Here is a 23,449-nt window from a genome sequence, read left to right as displayed (position 1 = left end):
GATCCAAGTGCAAGTTTCTTCCTTGATTTGACCAAGTACCGTTAAAGGTGCAGTCAGATCAGTTGATCCGTAATGATCTTGACTACGTTAGAGTAAAGAGTTATCCTGGTGGAATCGCCCGTGCTTTCCGGATAAGGGAAGTTTTTCCGGGTTCGGTTTTGGAAAAACCGACAGATTAGTCTTTTGTCCGGATATCCGTGGACGAGGCCCCGAGTGTGGGACCCTGCCTCGCGCAAGAAGTGCTACTTCCGTTGCTAGTACCCCGAATCCGTTGCGTGGTGGGAACAGGAATCTCACAAGATTTGAGCTATGCTGTTGGGTTGGTGAGTCAGTTTATGCAGGTTCCAGGGAAACCGCATTTGGATGCTGTGAGACGCATACTGAGGTATGTGAAGTCTACTTTACATTGTGGACTATTCTATGAGACTGGGACAGAGATATGTGTACATGGGTACACAGATGCTGATTGGGCTGGTAGTATCTCAGATAGAAGATCTACCAGTGGATTCATGTTTTCTTTGGGTAGTGCTGCTGTTACTTGGAGCAGCAAGAAGCAGCCTACGGTTGCTCTATCCAGTACAGAGGCCGAGTATAGAGGAGCTGCTATGGCAGCATGTGAGGTAGCTTGGTTGAGAAAGCTACTTGCCGATTTGGGTCTATCAGTGGATAGACAAGTTGTCATTTTCTGTGACAACATTAGCAGTATATAGTTAGCCAGGAACCCAGTCTTTCATGCTCGTACGAAGCACATAGAGGTCCACTACCACTTCGTCAGAGAGAAGGTCTTGGCAGGAGACCTTAACCTTATCTATGTCAGCACAGAGGATCAGGTAGCTGACATCTTCACCAAAGCATTGGGTACAGAGAAGCTCCGCAGATTCAGGGCTTCGCTTGGTGTACATGAGATGGAGTTGAGCTCGAGGGGGAGTGTTGAGATATCGAGCTCGTCTAGTGAGGCGGTGGACACTGATGACCCGCCTGGGGGATAGGCCCCGCGCACTTACACCACTGGCATGGTTGGTGAGATCATGGGAGATATGCGGCCAGTGGGATGATAGGCTGTGTGACAGCCATTCTAGAGACTGGCATAGTTATAGCGCCAGCTCATTTACTCGGGTTCACACTATAGAGAACCCGTGTATGTATTTGGTTGAGTACCTTTCATATTGTGTATACTCTTATTCTTGTATATGGTGTGTTGAGTGTTGAGTAGAGAAGAAGAAGATTTTCAGCCTCTCACCTTGTGTGTTCTCTATTAGGGTTTTGTGAGTGTGTGTGTGTGCTTGCAAGAGCTCAAGCTCTCCTCCCCCCTGCATCTTTTCATCCACCACAACCAAAACATTATAGTGTCCCTCTCCTCATATTTACGCTTATTTCCTTACCTTTCTACTACACCTTTCTACTACACAGTGGTTTGAAACACAGGTACTAGCGTGTTATTATGTAAGACATAAAAGTCTCATGCAATCTACGTAGCTTCCTCATAGTAATCACCACTAATTTCTACCTCACACACCATTTCCATATCCTATGATGGCTCCTCAATCAATACTTGGTTGATTTTAGCCTGTGGTGGTTGTGGTGGTAGAACAAGTGGCAGTAGAGGTGAAGCATCATGTATTCGTCGAAACATCCCCCTAGGTAAATAGGAAGGGTTTGGCTGTCTTGCAGCTACAGTGATTTGCACAAGTGGTGCTGGCCAGTGGTGCTCTAGGTGCCGGCAGAGCTGTGCTACGGTTTGGAACCTCGAAGACTTGCACGTGGAGGTGTCATGATTCCCTAATTTTACACAATGCGTACAATAGAGTAATGACCTTGCTCTTAACTATGCGCATTCAGTGGTAGTGTGATTCAATATATCCACAGAGAACACCACACCAAATCTCTATGAGGGTAAAGATGGGTGGTCCATGCCCAGATGTTTCTCTTCCATCCTTCACCTTCAATTTATCCACTATGGCATTATTGAGTTTGTCCACAATCATGTTCCCAACTTGCTTGCTCCGAGTTCCTGTCTCTTGTTGGTGACTCAAAACTCACGAAGTCGCTGCCAAAGATATTTTGACATCTTCTGGTTGTGGCAATTCCAGCATATTGTCTTCATTCAATTGCCAACTTACAACATGCATCTAGAGTAGCCCGTTGGGCTAATACTAGATAATCATGCATTTTGTGATCTCGGACTCCTCTCTCTGGAAGCATGGTAATAATTGATTATCAGTTAGCCTCTCCCGTAGTTTGCATCTTGAATTCAAGTGCTTTAGCCCCAGGACACATAGTCTCGCGCATAGACTCAATTTCTTTCTGTTTGATGTTGTGCAGCTGTGCCACAGGACTCCATTTGTCATCGTCGCCACTTCGGGCAAAGCTTGGCACAAACACATTCTTGAGCCGAGTGAAATTGATCTTATCTTCTGGCTTGAGGGTTCGAAACCATTGATGAGCTTTTCCTTTTAGGGTCAGAGAAGGCATGAATCATGGTTACATCTTACTGGCCCTCAGGTTTTGCATGAGGACTCAAAGATCTCTGCATGTTGGATCAGGCCCCCATCCCCTAAGATCTTTTGTATGAGCTTGAAATGATGTGTGGCTTCATTTGGGATGGTCTGGATTCTAGAGAAGGGCCTAGCTCCTTGCCCATTCCTTGGCCCATTTCCACCACCATATTCAACAAATCTGTCCTTGTGGTCGCATTAGGATCTACATTTGGATCCACCCTTGGTCTTTGAGGAGCTACTCCCTCCTACCTAGACCTCGTCCTCTTCTAACATTGGCTCTTCTAGGCATTTTTGGTCTATATGTCGGTCCAGCCACTTCATTTTGGACTGGCTCATCACATGAGCAGCCTCCGTACACCTTTGTAGAATCAAGAGCTCCATGTCCTTTAAGAACATGGGATGATTGATCATTTGCTCGATGTCCTTCTTGGTGTACATGCGGTTCTCTACTTCACCATTTTTCCTCGGTAGGTTATTCCCTTCATCGTGGATCACGAACCCTTCCTCCACTCTTGGCTCTTCATTAATGGGCTCTATGTTTGGAATTTCTCCCTCACTCTTGCCCATATCCATTTCTGGTTCTTTGCCACGTGATTGAAATAGGTTCACATTTTCCTTTTCCTTTTGTTCAACCCTAGCCCTTCGAGTATTGAGCTCTTGTTTCCTTTAAGCTCAATTCTCGCAGAGTTGTCATTCTACTTCAATCCTTATCAAATCTAATTCCACTTCCTCTGAGGTTGGGAAGAATACTTGACGTGTCCTATGGCTGCACTTTCCAATTCTCTTCTCATTCTGGGGGTGCCAGTGTTAGATAGCATAGAACTTGAAGGTTGGGTTGGTAATTCTTGCCTTCAACCTAGTCCAGCGTGCTGGTTGACAGACCCGTGCTCGCAGATTGCGCTTCCTCATCGTTGTTGCTGGTTTGGAGACCAAAAAATCCCCAGGCTATATCATGATACCACCAGATCTTGTAGGGGAGGGTGGTTTCTCCTCTCCCCCAAACCCAGAGAATCATAGCCCTTATTTCATGGATTCTTCACTACTTATCTCGACGGTGGTTAGATTCCTTAAGACACTCAATTGAGTGCTTATTAAGTTGCCTAAACCAATACTCTTTTGATAAGAAGATCCTAGGTGATTTGATGCACTATTGTCGGGAGTGAGGTCGTCTCCGATGAGCTTTCCAGACCTCAAGTGCATGCAAATGCGATTTGATAAGCTAATTTGCTACCCCAATTTAATTTTGGTACAATATTGTCAATCTAATTTTCTTTGTTTTCTGTGGCCGTGAGACCACAGATAGCAGTTCACAGTGTGCGATGTCAGAGAATCGTTCATGTCGTGAAATGGTAAATCGTTCACACCATGAACTAATTTCTATACTTTCACATGCTCCAATAATTGCTTTGGACTCAAAAATCAACGTTACCTTATTCTAATTTTACTGGTCTCAACAAATTCCCTTTTTACTGGTCTCAACAAATTCCCTAACCTTAAATCTGATAATACTAGGTTCATGAACTAGATCTGGTTACGTTCGTGAAACTACAAAAAGAGTTCACGTCGTAAAATGGTAAACCATTCATGCCGTGAAAAGCTACACCATTCATGTCGTGAAAAGCTACACCGTTCACTCTGTGAGATGTAATTGGTTCATGTCGTGAAAAGCTACACCGTTCACTCTGTGAGATGTAATTGGTTCATGTCGTGTTAGATGCACAAAAACCGTTCACATCGTGAAATCTAAATCGTTCACGTCGTGAACTATATAGTGTTTCCCATCATGAAGCCTTTTCTACTAGTTCACGGAGGATTACAATTTTGTCGAACCCGAGATGTCAAGATAAGACGACCTATTTTTAGCAAGGTAATCCCGTGATTTGCGGGGGGCACTGATTGTGGGAGTGGTTCATGCCATGAGATAGCAGGAAAGTAGTTCAAGTTGTGAATTGTTTTTCTACAGTTTCACGTGTAAAATTACCACGTCGACAAAGAGTAGTTTAGGTGCAAATCACCTATCCAGATGCTCCAAAATGATTGTGCTAGACATAAGGATTGTGCTAGACATAAGGATTGTAATGCGAGTTTAAAACACAACCGATGGCTCCTTATTTTTGTGGATTTTTTCAAAGAAAAAAAACAAAGTATCATCCACAACAATTGATGTAGCTACTCGATTTGCAAAGGAGGGTGATGCTACTGCGGGTAATCTATTTGCAAAGGAGCATGATATTGATGCGGCTAATCTATTTGCAAAAGGGCATGATGATGATGCGGCTAATCTATTTGCAAAGGAGCATGCCGCTGATGCAGCTAATCAATTTGCAAAGAAGGGTGACACTACCTTCATTGAATACCATCAGTGAAGTTCGTAAGTAGTGCAATCATGCAATGAGCAAAGTAATTGCTCGAGAAGTAGCCTACCAAGGCCTCCTCCGCCATAAAGAATCCCTCGTCACCCAAACACATGGGAAAATTTATAAGATGGACACCCTTACCTTGGTGGATGATAACCCATTGGAAGGACATGACTAAAGGAAGCTAGACATGCATCTCTCATGGGCTACCGACCTCGACACCTTTCCCACCATGAACTGATCTCTTATTGATGATAACCTTACCTTCACCAATCGAACCATGTTCACGTTCATGAATCTGGTGATACAAACATCAAAATTGAAAGGAAAAAACAGTGGAGCTGTTCTCTAAGGTCACTCCAGTACATACCCACATAACAAAAATGACCAATTTCTCACAAACTTTCACTTCCACTCAAATCTTATCCCTTCATTCCATACACAATGCACTACCAGAATGCAAAGGCAATGATGAAACTTATGTAATGGGAAATGAAACTCAAAGAAGATGGAAGAGACAAAGGTGTTTCCCTAGTAGTGGTGCCAAAAATGTTATGGGCTACCACACCTCCAAGAAGGAACTCTATGCATTCACCTTTGGAAGAAGCAATAGAACACAATTGTCATAGGGAACTTACCAATGCTTCGAGCTCGTGTCCCTTAAGGTCTCCAAGCTCACTTGAAGCTCCAATCCTCCAAGATTCACCTCCATGTTGTCATCGTAGAGTTTCTCACACCACCCCACAAGGCAATCACTCTCTCTCACTTCTCCACACAAGCATACAAGCATAGAGAAGGCACATGTGCTAGAGTTGCCACCGTAGAGTTGCTCACACCACCCCACAAGGCAATCACTCTCTCTCACTTCTCCACACAAGCATACAAGCATTGAGTTGCTCACACCACCCCACAAGGCAATCACTCTCTCTCACTTCTCCACACAAGCATACGAGTATAGAGAAGGCACATGTGCTAGAGTACTCTCTCTCAGAGAAGGCACATGTGCTAGAGTACTCTCTCTCACTTCTCCACACAAGCATACGAGTATAGAGAAGGCACATGTGCTAGAGTACTCTCTCTCACTCTCTCTCTCAAAGACAAAAGCAAGAACTCTCATAGCACAAAGGGGGATTGTGTCCATTCATTATGAGGAAATGCCTTATATACAATTGGCCCTTATTGACACTTGGGCGCCCAAAACTTACTAACTAAGGCCTTGGGTGGCCTATATCTCATAATGTACAACTTTTATAATGCCTTTGCATGACACTTATTAATGTCCTCAAATGGAGGAGCGTATTTGTTAATCCAAAATGGGATTAACAATTATGCACCTAGAATCTGGTTTTGCTCTAGGATATGAATGATTTCATTCATATCTTAATTTCAGGATGTGAATGATTGTGGTCAAAAATCTAAGTTAAATTAAGCACTTGGAGTCTAGTTTTATTAAAGGCTATAGCCATAGAGTTGTTTATATAGCATCTATCAAGATGGGCTTTCCTAATGTGCTCATCAGTTCTCCCATTTGACCAAGTAAATTTAGACCCATTGTGTACATCCATAAGATCATGAAAGTGTTTACATTCCAGCCATGCATTTAATTGAAGACCTTTGAGGGCTGTCCCCAAGCCTAAAATTCTATCAATGTCTTTAATCATATTAAAATCCCCAGCTAGGATAATAGGCAAGTCTAACTGCAAAAGGGACCTCTATAAAGCCAGTCTAACTGCAAAAGGGACCTCCATAAAGCTAGTCTAGAGTTGATCGGGCCACATGCAAGAGGGAAACAATGTAAAATGGAGATTCCATATACATTTGGACACCCCACCAAATTGTTGGGTCCATAACATATCCCTAGATAGAGCTAGTCCATCTAGTATGAACTCCAATTGATGCCCCACCACTATCTGAGGAGTTGTGGTCAGTGATATACCATTGAAAGTCCTTTGAGGCTCTTTTTAAGTTGGAAAGTAGTAGATCTCTGAAGGATTTCAGTTTTGGCTTTAGACATATACTTTAGACATATACAGTCTAAAGCCAATTTTTCTTGAAAAATCCAATTGTTAGTCAACTAAGTTCTCTTAGGGTCAATTAAACCCTCAGTGTTGATAGAATCCTGATTATTTTCTTTGAGTTTTAGGGACTAGCTTCACTCTTCGAATAAGATTCTTCTCTTAGGGGATAGGAGACTCAATGCTCTCCCCGATCTTGGAGATCCTTCTTTTTAAGATGTTGATATTTCTTGATGAGGTAACAGAGGATGCAGAGGTGTTGAAAGAGCTTGAGCAAATCTTTTACTTATCTGAGAGGGATCCTTTTTTTCTAGGGTATTAGAGGAATTGGCCCCAAGGAGTTTTTCTTCCTCCGATGTTGGGAAAATAACTAGGCCATCCTCTTCAAAATCCATATATCAAATTGTTTTTCAATGTTATTCAACTTATTTTGATTTTAGGTCCTAAGCACTATTTTGTCATCTTCTGGTTGCTACTCATAGGTGGCTTTCAGCTATGAAGTTTTACTAAGATTAACCAATAAGGGGGAAAACCTCTTCTAGTCTTTTCCTTTGGGAGTAGGCTTATGTTGCTCATAGGTGGCTTTCGGCTATGAAGGTTTAGTGAGATCAACCAATAAGGGGGAAAACCTACTATGGTTTTTTTCCTTTGGGAGTAGGCTTATGTTTGGATGATCTTAGGGTCCTTCCTCTTCTATTGACTTGTAGAAACCCAACTCTGTCTATCCAAACCTCCCTAGAAGAAGGAAGATGCTCTTTTTTAGCATTGGTGAGGATTTTTAAGAAGCATGAAATTCTTGATGAAGTGACCTTGTTCGTTACAATGGAAATAAGCATTCGTGAGGTTTTTGTACAAAATTGGCTAATAAATGCAGTGATCTTCACTGCCCAAATTGATAACTGAGGTTTTTAGAAAATTCTTACTTATGTCAATCTCTATCAAGGCTTGGGGGTGCCACGTTGGGATTAAGATCTACCAAAAGTTTCCCCAAAGGTTTGACTATTAGCTTGAGAAGAGGATGAAGGTGAAGAAGCAAATCAGGCAGCTCCACCCATATAGGACATTTTTAAGGATTAGGACCATGATGATAAAATTTCTCCATCTGAATAGCAAAAGGGGGGCATTACGAATCATCCATTGACCAACCCCCAATATTCCCAAGGCCATTTCTTTGTCTCTTTGAACAGAAAGAAAAAGTAGTTGTTTGGGAGATATTGGATATGCTCTATTATGGCTCCCCTATAAGACTAATTAGCCCTAATCCAACCCCTAGGGCTATCTGCTGCTGATGTAGCCAAGGGGGTCTTGGTCCATGACATAAACTAATGAGAGCCCTAGTCTGGTAAACTGGAAGCCATTCTCTTATAAAATTAAGGGGAAGAGAGACAAAAGTTTACCTTTTTAGCTTCCAGAATCCCCCTTGTCAAAATTGAGGCTGCCTCTATCTTCTTTAGAGATAGGTTCATGAGATTACGTCTCCCCCCACTAATAACTTTGTGCAGGACTGCTATATCCAATTGACCAATTTTCTCCTCCTCCAGGTTCTCGTCCATCTTTATATGTGCTGCTTTTCTTCTATTGGGTATCTTGGATGGCAAAAGCACATGCATCTCTCAAGAATTCTTTACCAAATGGACACATTTGATCTCCAATATGCTCTTGTTCTACAAAGAGTGGATTAAAGGGTAGGGAGGCATCAAGCTCTATATGTCTTGAGGGTTGGGCGATGTGTAGCTTTGCATGGCTCCCTGCATGATAGATTAAAGCTATAGTTGACTAGGCTTGAGCTAGGAAAGGTTCTGTATTACATAGGGTTTGTCACCAAGGTAGTCTTAAGTTTATTGAATTCACTTTGACACATCAGCATCTAGTTGAAGGGTATATCCTTCTTTAGAAGAGCCATCAAAGGTTCTGTATTACATAGGGTTGGTCACCAAGGTAGTCTTAAGTTTATCGAATTCACTTTGACACATCAGCATCTAGTTGAAGGGTATATCCTTCTTTAGAAGAGCCATCAAAGGCGAAACAATCTTGGCATATCTTTGGATGATTATATGGATACCATCCTATCAATCTAAGAAAACCTTAAACTTCTTTTAGCGTTTTTGGTTCTGGCCAATCTATAACTCTTAGGAGGGTCAGCCAAAATACCATCCTTGGACACAATAAACCTCAAGTATTCAATCTATAACTCTTAGGAGGGTTGGTCACCAAGGTAGTCTTAAGTTTATCGAATTCACTTTGACACATCAGCATCTAGTTGAAGGGTATATCCTTCTTTAGAAGAGCCATCAAAGGCGAAACAATCTTGGCATATCTTTGGATGATTATATGGATACCATCCTATCAATCTAAGAAAACCTTAAACTTCTTTTAGCGTTTTTGGTTCTGGCCAATCTATAACTCTTAGGAGGGTCAACCAAAATACCATCCTTGGACACAATAAACCTCAAGTATTCAATCTATAACTCTTAGGAGGGTCAGCCAAAATACCATCCTTGGACACAATAAACCCCAAGTATTCAATGCGATCTGTGAAGATATACATTTACTCTTCTTGGCAAAGAGCTCGTGCTTCCTTAGGATGTACAAGAATTTGCAAACATGTTTTTCATGATCAACAGCTTATTTTGAATAAACCAAGATACATCAAAGAATACCAGAAATCATCTTGATACTCTCTAAAGATTTATTACATAAGTCGATTGAAAGTTTTAGGTGCACCAATCAGACCAAAAGGCATAACTGTGAACTCATAGTGTCCATATCTAGTATTGAATGGCATCTTCAGTCTGTCCTATTTCTTGATGCAGATCTGGTAATATCTAGATCTCAAGTTAATCTTGGTGAATATTTGTGCACCATGCAATCGATCTAAAAGTTCATCAATCATGGATAGTATCATGGTATTTATTAATTTAATCCCATATAGTTAATGCACAACCTTAGAGTTCCATCCTTTTTCCTTTGAAAGAGAATTAGCATGCTTGGGGATATGTTGTGTTTGATAAAATTATATTCCAAGAGTTGCTTTAGCTGTTCTTTAAGCTCAATTGCTTCTAGGACATCCATTTTATAAGTCCTCATATAACATGCTCAAACACACTCATATTTTTACAAGGCAACATTGGAACACATAAAGTTACCTTACCTTGTGCTAAATGTCAAATAAAAAAATCTGTCCCTGTATATTTGTTGCTAGAGATTGCATGTAATCACTTTTTTGCATGAAGAACCTCCTCCCTCCCAAATCTCAATAAATATCACCTCCTCTCTCCCACATCTCAATAAATATCTATTTTCTTCCTTTCCTTACTCCCTTCCTCCTTGCCTAAAAATATATGTATGTATCTCACAAGCTAATCTCTCCCTTTGAACACTTTCCATCTCTAGCAAAATAGGTGATTACATGGTGTCTCTAGCAATAAATATACAAGGAGAGATTTCACTATCAAATAGAGAGAGAGACACCTCTTTATAAGAGGAAAGTATTTGAAGGAAGAAAGATTAGCTTGTAGGATATATATACATGTATACATATACGTATAAAGGTTTTGATTGTAGGAGGAATGTGTTTATTTTAAGTACGAGAGATTAGCTTGCAAGAGGATATATATATATACATCTTACACATATCTATAAGTATAGAGGTCTTAATTGTAGGAGGAATGTGTATAGAGTATGAGAGATTAACGAGAGAGGATTTATATATACATCTTTAGCTCACCCCTCGATCAAATCTCTCTGTACATTTCAATTTGTTAGACTCCATGTAATCCCTCTTTTTGTTAAAGAACACCTCCTTCTTCCTACTCTAACATATCTATCTTCTTCCCTCCCACCCTCCAACAATCCTATAACTGACAAACTAGAAGAACCCTCAATTTTGTAAATCTCAAAAGCTCCCTTTTGTCATAATCACTTAGCATATTGAGATCCTTAATACCACACACCAATCCATAAACAATATAAGCTAAGATATATTTACTCCTTAGTGCATAGATTCTAGAACCTGACCCAAAGATTTACAAAGCCAACTGTTACTCCAAAAGCATGATTTTGTATACACTCAACCTAACTAGATAATGATATCTAGATAATGTTTTGATTACAAACAAAGAAAATTCTCCATTATCTTTTGATAATTTCTTTTGAAATATAATTCATTGTGAAAACTTCAAACCATTAATGTACTCTCCCAATGATTCTAGGTCCATTCAAGTCCTCCAATGCATTTGCAAGCTTCGTGATCTAACAATCATCCTCAAACACAACCAACTACAAGACAATATTGTCAATAATCCATCACAACAAATAAAATAAACTGCTTGGCATGATAAAAAATAATTAACAAGTAAAAACATCTTTTAATCATTCGTCATTAACATGTAAATCATTTGTCCATATTTTAATTGTTGAGTTAATGTCTTGGACCATCAAAGTCAATTTGTTGCTAGAGATTGCATGTAACCACTTTTTCACATGAAAAATATCTCCTCCCTCCCACATTTCAATAAATATCACCTCCTCCCTCCCACATCCCAATAATATTTATGTTCTTCCTTCCCTCACTTCCTTTCTCCTTGCCTATAAATACATATATAAATTACATATATATATATATATATATATATATATATATATATATATATATCCTCAACCAAATACGTGATTACATGGAGTCTCTAGCAACAAATTGAAATGTAAAGAGAGATTTGAATGACAGGTGAGGGAGAGATAGGACTATTAGATAGAGAGAGAAAGACACCTGATTGTAAGAACGGAGTGTTTAAAGAGAAAGATAAGCTTGTGCAAGAGGATATATATATATATATATGTATGGAGGTCCTAATTGTAGGAGGAATGAGTTTACATTTGACTTAGCTGGTAAAGGCTCCTACTTCCTCAACTTTCTGTGCTTGATCATCATTGACAATGGATGATAGGGTTTGCAACACCGACTGGGGGTCGCTTAAAATTTCAAAAAGAAGTCAAGAAAAGTTTCGTTTTGAAAGGCACACCGAACTTCAGAATGCCCCTTCATTTTACCCTCTTTTATACTACCCTTTTGTGTGCGCAATAGACATAAGAGTCAATAAAATGAAGCGAGAAAACCCGTCACATTTCTGCATCACCCTTAAGCCACACTCCTAAGAAGAGCAGGGAAGCTAACAACCATTGAAAAACCGATTAGACCAAGTACTGTTATGAAATTAACACACGAAACGTGCAGTGTGTGAAACCGACCATGTCCTAATTGTGGAAGTGAGAACAAGGGAGCCTCAGAGAAACATTATGCTCACAGAGATGCGGCGGCAACGCAGGGTTGGTAAATCCAGAGACCCCGCAACCACAACGCAACTCGCCCCAATGAAAAACCTCATCACCGGCTCTACAAACTCACAGAATCGGGCTGCGATCCAAGTCATTTTAATAGGTTATCGCAAACCCTAGAATCCGATGCCCTTCCCACGTCGACATAAAATGGTTAAGACCTCATTAGCTACTAGTGCGCGGTGATAATCCTTTGAGCTAATTGTCTCAATAATTTCCAATGAGGATAATCCAGCAGAAACTCTGGCATCCACACAAGAGAAGCCAGATGCTATGAACATTACCTAGTGCACAATATACAGTTGACTATATTAGGACAAGGGAGCAGATTCTATTCTGCTTTACCAAAAATCCATAGCTCAGAAATGTTTGCTTCAAGACCTCCTCTAGTTCCCACACAGAGCACCTCCGTTGGGTTTAACATGACCAAGGGGATTGTATACAAAATCTGGAATCAAAGGCCTGGGAGGCAGTGTACGAAATTAAAAAAAAACCGAGCTTAGGGTACGCTATCTCGAATACTAGTCCACTGATTGATTACAAACGCAAAAAACGAGCATGACAGACATGTTTTCACCTAGAAGAAAGAAGAGCAAGATAGATAGCCTCAGAGAGAAACATTAAGCTCACAGAGATGCAGCGGCCACGCAGGGTAGGTTCTCCCTGGTAAATCCAGAGACCCCGCAAACACAACGCAACTCGCCAAACAAAAACCTCATCACCGGCTCTCCACACTTCACAGAATCGGACTGCCACTTTAATAGGTTATCGCAAACCCTAGAATCCTATTACATAATCACGCCCATTCACACACAACCCGTGCCACGTCGACACAGAATGGGTTAGAACTTAGTTGCATTTTAACCACGTTGGTTATATACCATAGATAATGGAGTTTTTAAGAACAACAATATGAAAGTTCTTTAAATATTTACGAGGAACTAGGATGCACAGGTAGCTCTTGGGATACATTTTTGCATCTCAATCCAAGTAAATGGCAATGGAGGTTAAATGTGTTTATGCTTGATACATGTGGATTGACTTACATTCTCAAAATTTATATACACAATGAGCTTGTATTGCGACAATCAAAATTGATGGCACGTAGAACATCAACTTTGTCCTTTCTGCTTAAATATTGTGTAGTTACATTAATGAAAATTCTTGCATATTGGAGGAATTGTACGCACATTGATTCGATTAATTGTCAAGTTGTGTTTGCTTGATACATATGGGTTGAATTATATTCTCAACATGCATTTATATACACAATGGTATGACAAAAAGAAGGCTAGCAAGTCCCACACGTCAACCAACATGATCAAGTCCTTTAGATTGCGGTGATGCCAAGATGGTCTACTTGCGAACGGAGAGTATTGGACTAAGGGAGAGATTAGCTTGGCAGAGGTAGAGATATATATTTGGGAGAGGGGGAGGGGGCTATTTATATATTGGAGTAGAAGGAAGAGATTATATGCGTTATTGTATTGTGGGAGGGAGGTGGTGGAGAGATTAGATTGTCAGGGGGATGTGTGTGTGTGTGTTATTGTATTGTGGGAGGGAGAGAGATTGGCTTGTGAGGGAGAGATATAGATTGGATTGTGGAAAGGAAGGTGAAAGGGAGGGAGAGAGGGATTGGACTATGGAAGAAAGGTGTAGACGGGGAAGAGGGTATGTGATATTGTATTGTGGGAGGGAGGTGCTGAGAGAGATTGAATTGTGAGGGAATCAGGATATATATATATATATATTTGTATTGTGGGAGGGAGGTGGGAGAGAGATTGGACTCTAAGGGGAAGATATATATATTGGATTGTGGAAAGGAAGGTGGAAGGGAGGGGGAGAGGGATTGGATTGTGGAAGAGAGGGAGACATATAGATTAGATTAGATTAGATTATGGAAGAAAGGTGGAAGAGAGGGAGAGAAATATATATGGAAAGGAGGAGGGAGGAAGAGAGATTGGATTGTGGAAGATAGGAAGAAGAGACGAACATAAATATATATGGGAAGAAAGTTGGAAGGGAGGGAGAGAAATTGGATTGTGGGAGGAAGCAAGAGAGACGAACATAAATATATATGGGAAGGAACTTGGAAGGGAGGGAGAGAAATTGGATTGTGGGAGGAAGCAAGAGAGATATTGGATTGTGGAAGGAAGCCAAAAGGGAGGGAGAGAGATGATTATAGAAGGGAGAGATATGGGTGGTTGTAGGATTAGGGTACCCAGTTTTGTCCTCAAGCACCCAATAAACAGTAAAAAAAAGGCATTCGTTTACCTTTAATTGTTGATCTCTCCTAGCTAATGAAGGAATTTCCTTTCAGGTTCTTTTGTTGGAACATCACATGCAAAGTTGGGAATATAGTTGCATGATATGATTAAGCATTAGATAGTCAAAATTCCTCATTTCCTTAGGTACACAAAGTTAATGTATACACCCTATCCCAAATTTGGTTGGATTCCATAAAATGCTAATATCTTTTACATATAAACTCATATGTATTCCCATTTTAGAACTTAGATCTTCACGTAGTATAGAGCTTAACTTGATTTTTAGAGAAAATTTTAACCTATTTTCTATTTTCTTTAAATATTTCAAGGTCTTTAAAGTATTATAATATATGCCACTTTTGTACCCACAATAACTACCACTTAAAATGCTCAATATGTGGATGCGTTAGTTGTCTGTCTATTGTCACATCGGAATGCTTCTTGTGGATGGAGTGAAGGGAGAGATCTCTTCGCTTGGATGGAGGCAAATAGAGATGTCTTTCATGATGGTTCCATCTCACAAAAGATAGGGAAAGAAGAGAGCTAATTTAAGTTGAAAACCTACAACTAATCATATCTAGCATGCATTTATCAAGTAGGCAAAAGATCCAATAACATGCAAAATAGCAAGTATAGAGAAGATAAGAGCTCAAAAGTAATCTATTGCAAGGGAATGATTACCCATTTTCTTCTTTTTTTTAAATGACATATATAAGTAACTACTTTCACACTAGGTCAATCAAACTTAAAAATGTATGGTCTCTCTTACTAGTCTTAAAGTATGTACACGCAATCCTTAGACTTCTTTTATTTGACATTAAGGACGAGGTAAGGTCACTTTATGTGTTCCAATTTTGTCTTGTAAAAAGATGAGTGTGTTTGAGCATGTAAGATGGCAAAGCATCTTACAATATGTCGGGCGAGTGAAACCATGTTAGTCTATGGAGCGGTTAACATAGCCACATCTATCCTAATGGTGATCGCATCGTCATGGCAGTTAATCTACAGAGTGGTTTACATACCTCCCTTTCTAATGATGATTGTGTTCTTACATCACTCAAGTCAGTATGAAGTTACTGGTGGCAGTGTGGAAAGGTGTGGATGGTCCAAGATACGTCATGAAGTGGGCGCTTGAGGTTAAGTGATATGGTTTGGGACCAATTGCCCACTAGATGCATGGCATATTGGTTACAAGCATTGGGTAGCCTTGGTGCTAGGCAACTTGTCAAGGTAGCATGAAAGGAATAGGTGATGTAGAAGTTCTTCATGCGAGGTCCTCTTTTGTTGTGAAAATAGTGAGGATCCTTTAAAATTAGGTAGTTAGTAGAAGCAGCCCGCACCTTGTGATTGGAGAAATGAGCGCCATGTTCTCCAATCAATGATTTGCATGGAGAGACGATAGTCCCCATATCTTCTTAGTTCAACATGAGAGGATGTCTCAGTATCACTGCGTGATGCTTAGATGTTAGGATGCTTCATAGGAAGATACGTTGGTCAGGGTGAGGTTTTTTTGGTGTTGAAGTGGAGTCAAAGTAGAGCTGATTGGAGATACTTATAAAGTTAAGGGTACTCAAGGTGATGGTTTGTACCAAAGGCCAAGCTCACATCCACCATGGCTCCCTATCCAGAGATGTACTTGAGAGTTGGCATTGATGAGGGTAGTAGAGTTGGTGCGATCAAAGACGAGGCTACATGATGGTCCTACTAAATATTGAGAAGGGTAAAGCGTGATGGGTCATGCCATGGACTAAGCTTGCACCTGCCATGGTTCCCCTGTCTAGATATTGCAAGTGTCATGCATGGGCATGGGACTAAAGGTGTGTTTTTATAGAATCTCCTTCCAACAAAAACTTCTTTCTTTGACGCTTTTACTTCTACTTTCTTTGACTCTTTTTACGTGTAACTTGTGTACGATACTCTTTTACAAGGGTTTTGTATTGAATGTGGGAACATTAAGAATTTACAAAGTAGGTTCCGGCATAGGGAGAGACTTACTAATCCACATTGGTTCCAAAGATATCATCAGTCTTATAGAAAGATGTGATGAAGGGCTTGCAGGAAAGCTATCAATTGGATCCATGCATGATCTCAAAGGGTCTTTAAAAGTCAGTATTCGGCATGTCTTTGAAAGTGATCAATCTGTGTGGCTATGGAAGTATTTCACCACGTCATAAAGGTCTATCTGCTAGCATAAGTTGAGACCTTTATCGAGATCGAAGAACATCCGCTCTTTGCTTGTCCATTGGTTCTTTTGCACCTCCTCAAGGATGAGGATGAATGTGCGCAGAAGGTTCTGTCGCTGATTCTTTATCAGGGTGTAATAATGATTTGATATCATATTGAAATGCAAAAATTGATATACATGAACATATGGAATAATGATTGCTATTAATAAAATATCACAATAGAAACAATAAACTAATTAATAGAAAGGAGCTTACTTGATTGCATGTATTCTCTTCTTGATGCCACCACCTCCTAGCTTCATTTGCTCAATATCCCTTAGTTTTTTTTGTCGTTTACGGAGACCTAATGAGGTCTGCTTATGTCTTAATTGAGACATTTGTTTTTCAAGCCGTGAAATGGTTTCCTTATTGCTTAATAACTTCTGCACACAATGCTCCATGGTTTTCTTCAAATGAATGTTCTCCTTCTCAAACAAATCTCTTTCTAATTTAAGAACATTGCTTGTTGCTTCCAAATGATGTGTATATCCTAGGAGCCCATTATGGCCATCTCCAACAAAGTTAAGCAGAGATGTCGTATTCCTAAATGGGGGGGGTGGGAGTTTCTAAAAGGGTCTTCTGGATATAACCTCCCATGAATCCATAAATCTATGTTTTTCTTCCCTTGCATCCTCAACATTTCTTTAAAAGCATTAAAGTATTAGGTTTATTTCTCTTACTTAGAGGTTCATATTCATGTTCAAGCTCGATGTGCAGGTTGTAAATGTCTCTTTTCTCTGTATTCCACCTTGCTCTTGATCCCTCTGCCATCCTCTTGATTCTCTATATGTTCCTCCTTGCTCTTGATTAGTAGAAAAATTTGAATGGAAAGAGAAATGTGCCAAAACAGTAAAAAGAAGTAAAGAGTCCAACTAATTTGCAAGAAAAACCTTGATTTTAAAGGTACCAATACTTGCAAACTTTGATATGTAATAGCTTCTAAATTTGAGGTAAAGTTTCTTGTAGGGAGGGAAGTCAAAAACCTTCAAAATTTGAGGTGAAATTTCTTGCAGGGAGGGAACTCAAACTATTTTTGGATGATCCTTGGTTCAAATATAATCCATTAAACTTGGAGAATTGTCCAATTCATTGTTCACATAGTACATATAGTACATGAACAGATTGAAGACTTCGAGAATTGGCAATATTCTATCATTTTTATGTACATTTAAGAATAGAAATATATCTTCTATATCTCAAAAAATGCCAAGAGCTAAAATCAATTTCACCTTGTTTTTTAGGCTTTTTGGATTCTCTCTCTCTAAGCTTAGTTGGCACTTCTTAGAGGGCCCAAAGTTAAGTCCAAATTCCCCTAATGTTAGACACCTCCTAGCCTTGATTTCAGTACCCACACACTCAAAGGTGGCATGAATGGTTAATGGCATAAATAGCCACACTCCCAAAGGTGGCCTAAATGGCCATACACATGTGCACAAGTGCTCCCCATTCCATTTATAATTTCTTAGGGCATGTGAATCTTAGCATTTAGGGTAAAAATCAATGTTCCCACCTAAATATTAAATTTTCAAGTACTTGTACTCATCTAAGAATACTTTCCCATGTGTTTACACATTTACACATTTTTTAAGGACTTGTACCCATCTCAAAATATTTTCCCTTGTGTTTACTCTATTTACATATTTTTCTATAAGATTAATAGAAAACTACAAAGGAGAGTCCCCATGGAAGCAGATACTAGTCACGTAAGTGGTTCTCCTATCATTAGCTTTTTTCTACATACATCTTAGGGGATGAGGGGGCCATGGTGGGTGAAAACCTAGTCTATGGTATGGCCCATTGCCTGGATCACTAAAGATAAAAAACCCACTAATTAAACACCTCTTAAACACATTCCCAGGCATGTCCTAGCACCACACCTGCATATTCAATAAGGTCCTAGAACTACAGTGGCTTCTACCATCACTCACTCCCACTATGCTTCATTGTGGATTCCAAGGACGGAACTATGAATAGGGAGGAGATATCTTAACCAAATTGGCTAACATTACTTCAAGCATGTGACAACAAATTTTTTAGTTATACGTTTTGTACAACGCAAAGCACTTCATATAAATGATTATGGGAAATCTACAAGCTTATAATTTGACCTTATGACTTATGTAATGTTGGTAGTATATACTTAGAGTATATGCTCACAAAGATCTTATAGCATGCCAGTAACAAAGAGCTTCCACCCCATGTGTCTCTTGTAGCATCTCACCAATAACCCCAAGCCCTAACGTCCCCCAAAAGAACACAAAGGGGAGACATCTCACAACCTATCCATTTCTTCTCCAAGGCCAGCCATGGAGGAAACATTAAATGATGCTGTTGCTCCAGCCCAACCGCAACCTCAACCTCTGGTCCTTTGCTGCCTACCACCATCCCCATTCCCGGTCCACTCAATAGGAAGCTCCTCTCAACTCCACAAGTGATACATTTGAGGCTGGGACTTCTTCCCACTTGACTCACATCTAAGAGAGGTGCATGGAGCCTAAGCAAAAGAAGACACCCATCAAGAGAGTCACCATGTGACACATGAGCAACCCTCCCCAAATCTGTCACTAGCTCCTACTTCATCATCCCAACCTCTACCACATCCTCTTCGATCCGCATTTTGTCCTTGGGACCATCCTATACCCACCTCTGTGAAACACTTAAGGATGCCATAGATTGGTCTCTCATGGACCATCTCATTCCACTAGAACCGACCCATGACTTTGCACCTCTCCCCAATACTTTAGAAATCCACACCCATGAAAAAGCATTGATGAACGAGAAGAAATAATATGTCGTCTCAGAAAAGCAAATAGATGACTTTTTCAAAGATAATCAACTCAATCCACAGGACATCTAGGCAATACTTGATGAGGCTGGTATATCACACAGAGGGTACTCAGCCATTTATAAGACTTTGCAGGAAAAGATGAAGGATTCTAGTATGAAAGGATCATTATTGCCAAATCCTTCTTTGGTTTAAAAAAATGTGTAAACAAGTAAACGAAGGGGTACTGTAAGCACTAGGAACCCCATTTCATATTGAAGACACCTATGCTGCACCAATAGGAGATGTGGTCTACAATAGATAGAATAATATTTTCTACGACTTGGAGGCCTTACAATCATATGCTGTTCAGATGTTTGAAGTTACTCCTGAAGAATGTGATGGTGCCCTCAAATTTGTGCTAAAGCTTGATGAGTGTCAAATTGTGGAGGAGAGAAAGTTAGAAAGGGTTACCATCACACTGATGAACATGGCACTTGATACATCTATTTACTTCTATGGAATTGGCTAAAAGGAAGATTTAAAGAAAGGATAGAAATGTACATGAAAGAAACCAAATCTAGTGGTAAGGGAAGAACTTTAAACCTCCAATAGGAATCTAAAGAGATAATGTAGACCTAGAGAGAGAAAGTCAAGTGTTGATAATTGATGATCTCATAGAATTAAGTTTAAGGAAAGTTTAAGCTTAAGAAAATTCTATAAATCAATACTATTATGGAAAGCATAGGAGTCTAACCCTATGACCAATAAAGGCTTAGAGAGAGAGTATTAAAATGCTCTATAAATTTCATATAAAAATTGACCTTAACATTGTTGTTGAGTTCATCTTAAGGTTAGACAAAACCTTATGTGAGGGAATTTTGAGATAGAAAAAGGACTTGAGAAGTTTGGGACCACCCCGATGAATCTCATGAACCCAAACCTTACTTGGAAAGTTAGAAGCTTTATCATCAAGAATATAATTATGACCCAAACTTTACTAAAAAAGTTAGAAGCTTTATCATCAAGACCTTAGAATAAGGACTATAATATGATCTTTTAGGTAGGACTTAGGGCTTAGCTATAATCCTGAGAAATAGAGAAATTGAATATACATTTAGAAGACCTAGGGCTTCAGAGGTAATGTCTTATGATTGATTAAGGGCTATAGTTGGAAATGACCCTTAGAGACCCAGTGCCTCTATGGCTTAAGGGATGAAAAAATTTAAGAATTTTAATGTTTACTCAAAGGACCAAGAAGGCTTGAACAAGGACTTGTCAACTCAGGAAATGCATTTGGAGTTTCGATGAAGGACCAAGATTGTCTCGTCGGAGCTTGTGATGGTTTACTCTGTCTGAAGATTTATTTTCTCCAGAGATATTTCCCACCAGGGTATGAAGAAGATAAGATGAACGAGCTCTTGGAACTATCCCATCGATAGGATGGTAAATCTATCGATGCGTACCATCAAGCTTACGCTAATCCCATCGATAGGATGGTAAATCTATCGATGCGTACCATCAGGCTTACGCTAATCTAATGCAGTTTTACTCCATACATGGATGATACCATATTGCTCACAGTAGAGTTGTCAGAAATCTTGATTCACTTGTAGATAAGCTGGTTGAAAATGCTAAGCCAAACCCTCTAGGTGAAGCAGTGCATATGGCAGAAGACTTCGACAAGGTTTTATCGAAGAAGAGCCCTCAATCTAGAAGGTTGCCCCCAGTTGCTCCAAAGAGATCATCATCTCCAACTGCAAACCAAAATCCACTCATCAAAGAAGAACGTGACTCAAAATTTGAGCCAAGGTTTTCAAAATGTGAGGCCAAGAAGAGAAGTTCTCAAGTGTTTGGATCTCTAAAATAGCTTAGAAGGGAACAAAAATGCTATGGATGTAAATAGCTAGGGCACATTATGAGCGAATGTCCTAATGCACCACTCAAACTTATCTGATGTACAATGCTACTGTGGACCGACGCTTCTGTGGACCACACTTTCAAAGGTTGATGACATCTCTCCAAAGCAACGAGAGACCTAATACATCCGCCCAAAGTTACCAAAGTTACCAAGTATTGGGGAAATCAGATAAGGAACTACCTAGCTCAACCAACTGCCTCTAGAGCTATCACGGTTGCTAACTTAGAAGAGGATGATAAAGGTAAAATTCATGTGTCCATTGACGTTCAAGGCCAAAATCAATGATTCTCTATCATTTGAGTGCCTGCTAATTACCAAGGTAAGTAGTTTGAGCTTTTGATTGATTTTGGAAGCACTCACTCTTTCATTTTGCTTGCTTGCCTACAAAAGTTAGACCTAGACTAGAAACATGGTAAGCCAATGCAAGTCAAATTGGCTAGCGGGAAACTTTAACTCACAAAGGCCATGAGATGGACAATCTCAAATTTTATCTAGATGGAAACTTCACTGAATGCAAATTCAAGGTCTTGCCTTATGAAATTCAAGGTCTTTCCTTTAGGAGTTTATGATGAAATACTCAAAATGGATTGGCTTACTCAGAACCAGGTGGATATCCACTACCACAAGGGGACCATCTCTTTTCTGGGTCTTCATGGAAAAAAGGTTCGAGGAATTAAGGGATCTTCAAAATTGTAGTTTGTAAAGCCATCTAGAATGTTGAAAGGCCTTAGGAAGAAAGAACCAATCTATCGTGTTAAGCCATCTAGAATGTTGAAAGGCCTTAGGAAGAAAGAACCAATCTATCATGTTAAGCTCACCTTTATTGGGAAAGAAGTAGGCTCATTTGGACCTCAATGGCTGAGCGAGTATGCAAATGTATTTCTCAAGGAATTAACAAAAATGCCTCTAACCCGAGAAGTGGATCATGAGATATATCTTGTACCCGGAGCTAGAACCTATTGTGGTGACGCAAAGCATCTTATAGTATGTTGGACGAGTGAAACCATGTTAGTCTACGAAGTGGGTAACATAACTTCTTTCTTAAGGGTGTCCACGTCCATTGTAATGGTGATCACATTCTCATAGTAGTTAGATTGTAGAGTGATTGAGATACCTGTCTTTTTAATGGTGATTGCATGCTTGCATCATTCAAGCTAGTATGAAATTATGACTTGGAAAGGTGTTGATGGTCCAAGATACATCATGAAGTGGGTGCTTGAGGTTAAGGTATATGGTTCGAGACCAATTCCAACTAGATGCATGGCATATTGGTAATAAGCATTGGGTAGCCTTTGTGCTAGGCAACTTGTCAAGGTAGCATGAAAGGAGTAGGTGATTTCATGTGAGGTCTTCCTTTGGTGTGAAAATAGTGAAGATCCTTCAAAATTTGGTAGTTAGTAGAAGTAGTCCTCGCACCTTGTGATTGGAGAAATAAACGCCATGCGCACATGTAATGATTAGCATAGAGAGATGATAGTCCCCAAATCATCTTAGTGTAATATGAGAGGATGTCTCAATCTCACTGAGTGATGCTTAGATATTAGGGGTTTCATGGGCAGATATGTTGGCTAGGTTGAGGTTTTGTTGGTGTTGAAGTGGAGTCAAAGTAAAGTTGATTGGAGATACTTATATAATCAAGGGTACTCAAGTTGATGGGTTGTACCAAAGGCTTATATTAGCCATGGCTCCCTATCCATAGATGTACGTGCGCTCAAAGACAAGGTTACATGATGGTTCTACTAAATATTGAGAAGGACCTAGGGTGATGGGTCATGCCATGGACCAATCTCCATCTGCCATGGTTCCCCTATCTAGAAATATACCTAGACGATTGTCGATGATGAGGTTGAATGCAAGTTCTTGAAAGAGTGGTACTTATGTATTAAATGCAGAGCCTATGTATATATTGCAAGTGTCATGCATGGGCACGGGACTAAAGGCGTGTTTATATAGAAGCTCCTTCCAACGAAAACAAACACATTTCTTTCTTCGACACTTTTGCTCATTGTCTTTGACACTTTTTACATGTAACTTGTGTTTGGCGCTCTTTTTCAAGGATTTTGTATTG

This window comes from Cibotium barometz, chromosome 4 (genome assembly GCF_041138505.1).
Source record: "Cibotium barometz isolate CiBa-2024 chromosome 4, ASM4113850v1, whole genome shotgun sequence".
Classification (NCBI taxonomy): domain Eukaryota; kingdom Viridiplantae; phylum Streptophyta; class Polypodiopsida; order Cyatheales; family Cibotiaceae; genus Cibotium; species Cibotium barometz.
This window is presented reverse-complemented; position numbering follows the sequence as displayed.